Raw genomic sequence first — 3,396 nt, 5'->3', positions numbered from 1 at the left:
TTAAATCAAAATTTTTCTGAAAAACAATCCAAAACAATTTTATTTTAAGTCTTCCATTTATAGAAAAGTATTAACCGCCTAATGTGTTTCATTAAGTGCTCACATTTGTATCCCATGATAATTATTGTGATATTGTTTTTTTTCTTTTTCTTTTGAATGTAGAACATATTTGTAAAAACAATAAAAGTGTTTCATTAATTTTGTGGTAAAAAAATAATATTTTTAAGTACTGTATTAAGTATGAAGACTAATGTAAGGTAAAGTCTTAGACCTTATACTTATAGACAAGAACTGTGTATAACAACAGCATTAAGAGTGGTTTAAGCATATTACAGTGATGTAGGCCGTTTTGACAACAACATAAAATAATCCAGATATCTAGATATCTTAGCGTACTATCCCACACTACCTATATGTGAGTCACTAAGTCACCAAAAAGTGCCCCATATGTTTCCACGCACAGTGTGTAATCACTTCTTGTCTATTAGGATAAGGTCTGTGGTACAGTGTATACACGGCAACACCAAGTATAACTCAGTAATCAAAATAACTTGAAAATAATCATCCAATCTGAAAAAAGTGGTTTTTATCTTTTAAAAATGTGTTGAACATGCATTAAATACTTGAGTTAAGCAATTTTTAAGTCTTAGGTATTTATAATCTAATAATTTAGTTTCATGTTGATTTAGAGTTTATAAATATATAAAGAGTACTGAGTTACAAGGTATACCCTATTTCTGTAGAAATACTGTAATAAATTATAATATTGTATACATAGCTGAAATATTATAGAAAATATAATTAATATATATGACAAATTTTGTAGTGGGTGAAAACTTTAAAACTATTATTTTGATGAGGTACTTTTTATTCAAAGTTATTTTACAATTTACAACACTAATATTCCACACAAATTATTAACCATTTTATTGATTTATCGTTATCGTTTAAAATACCATATGAAGTTTGTCCTATTTATAATGCTGGTAAAATATAACCCATACTTTTTTTCTCATACATTTATGTTGTGTTTATGTTTAATCTCAATTGTGTCAAATTGTGTGTGCTTATTTTATACTGTATAAATTATTACCAAAAAGGTGAAATGAGCGTTTAAAATATAAATTATAAGTTAAGGTTTATAATGTCAAAAAAAATGGCATTTAAAATGATATAATTTCACATAATTAGTAATATTAAGCATTGTGTTATTCTTTTAGTATATTATTGTAAGTAAGCAAGCTTAAAAATGTTTTTATGAGTTCCAAATTTTTATACTATTATGGCGTTTTGTGTTTGCTTCAACTGTGTACGATATTTTTATTAATTTTAAACTTAGATATATCTTTGCTATTGTATCATTGATTATTATATAGACATTGAGTCTATAAAATTTTCAATAATAACAATGCAGATAGAATGAGTACTCTTTTTTAAGTTATATATGCTCAGTTTAATGATTTGAATACTATTATACCTGTTTATACATTAATAAATTACATATTTGTATATTTTATTTATGACCCTAGAAAGCTCATAATGGTACTTTTATATAAAAAAAAGATATTCATATTTGTATAAGAAAATAATAGTTTAGAAAATCAATTAAACAATATTAATGGTGTAAAAAATATTACATTTATTAGACTGTTTTTATTATTATTTTTATTATTTTGTACTTTAATAAGTCTTGTTTGACTTAAACGCGCATGTCCATATATATTTTTAATTTGTTAAGTTTAAGACTGATTTTTTTTTTAAGGAAATTTATATTACTTAGGGCCTACCTATTTTATATTATTTTGTACAGCCTGAATTAGTCGTTACTTGATATTCTATAATTATATTGGTAAATTTGTCTTTTTTACATTTTTTTAATAGTGTTTTATTGAAATACAATTATTGATACTGATGAAATTTATGGTTTTTTTTTTATAACTTGTTATATTTCTGATACTCAACAAATGTTCATATTAGACTAAGACACTACGTATTATTATGTTATGTTATATTTAATAAGGATTATATTGTATCGAATTACACATAATTCCTTTATCTAAATCACTATAAAATTTACAATTTTCATTAGATTATTATATTTATATAACAAGTTTGAAGTGAAATGTCTGTTACAACTATGTCTGCTACATTCCAACTGCTATCTGATACAATTTTAATATTACCAACAACACCAACAGCGGTGTTCAAGTCCATGGGTCATGTAACCAAGGCACTGTAATTTTAAATCTCCCATCACATTAAATATTTCATGGTTTTGTAATGGTTTTTACAGAAATACTAAAAAAATTCTAAATTAAAATACGTATTTTTAAGAGATAATCTCGAAAAATGCATTGGAACATGATTGCATTAATTGTTCTATAAAAATATTTAAGTGTTAAAGCCAATAGCACAGGTGTGAAGGTTCTGTACACTGGATGAGAATCAACATAATATGATGTTCTACACATATAAATAAAATTAAAATACAATGTTTGATACACAACATTTTGAAAATGTAAATGTTTTCAATTTGATGTGTTGGGTAAGTAAAACTTATCAAATTTAGCCGATCAGTTTTTCGTTCTACAACAGTCGTTTAGAATCAAATGCCAATAAATATTATAAAATATAAATAAGTTTATTAGTAAAAATATTTTTTACTTTAAACAACAAACACCATAATATAAACTCAGGGGCTACAATTATTGTAGAGTTAACCATGTACTTATTGCATAATATTTGTTTAATATTACAATGTTTATATGATTATATATGATTGAGTGCAACATAATGAAATTTGAATATAAATATAAACAATGTGACACTGTTGCAAACATAAATACTCTTAAAAGATGCCTAACATAGACCTTATAGTTTATACTAGTATAAGGTCTATTCTGATAAGTAATAAGCAGTGTTTGATCTTTGACAAAATAGAGAGGTGAATGCAAGTGTAAAAAAGGTAGGTAAGTGGATGTCGCTCTGCTGTACAGTAGGTTACAAGTGGGTCACTGTAATGGATAGTATTAAATTTGAATTCAATGATATAATATCACTGTATAAGAAAAACGATTCTGAGCGGAGACGGTTTGTCAGTCTAGGTATTAGACATACCTATTATAGGTATACTTATCTATAGTATTAAAAAAAAAATTGACCTATAACAGGTATCAATAATAAATTCCAAATTAATTATATCACAATATCAATCACGTAACGCGTTACAACAACAAACCGTGGTACTATCATATATATATAATAGTATACTTTAGAAGTTTCAAGTACCCCACAAGTAATATTATACAATCACAACGAATAACTAAAATAGTTATTCCAGGTTTTTTAATATGTAATTTCGTCCAAATTTGAACTTAAAATTACTATAAAAATAAA

The sequence above is a fragment of the Acyrthosiphon pisum genome, chromosome A1, assembly GCF_005508785.2.
Source record: "Acyrthosiphon pisum isolate AL4f chromosome A1, pea_aphid_22Mar2018_4r6ur, whole genome shotgun sequence".
Taxonomy (NCBI): Eukaryota; Metazoa; Arthropoda; class Insecta; order Hemiptera; family Aphididae; genus Acyrthosiphon; species Acyrthosiphon pisum.
Note: the sequence above shows the minus strand (reverse complement) of the source record.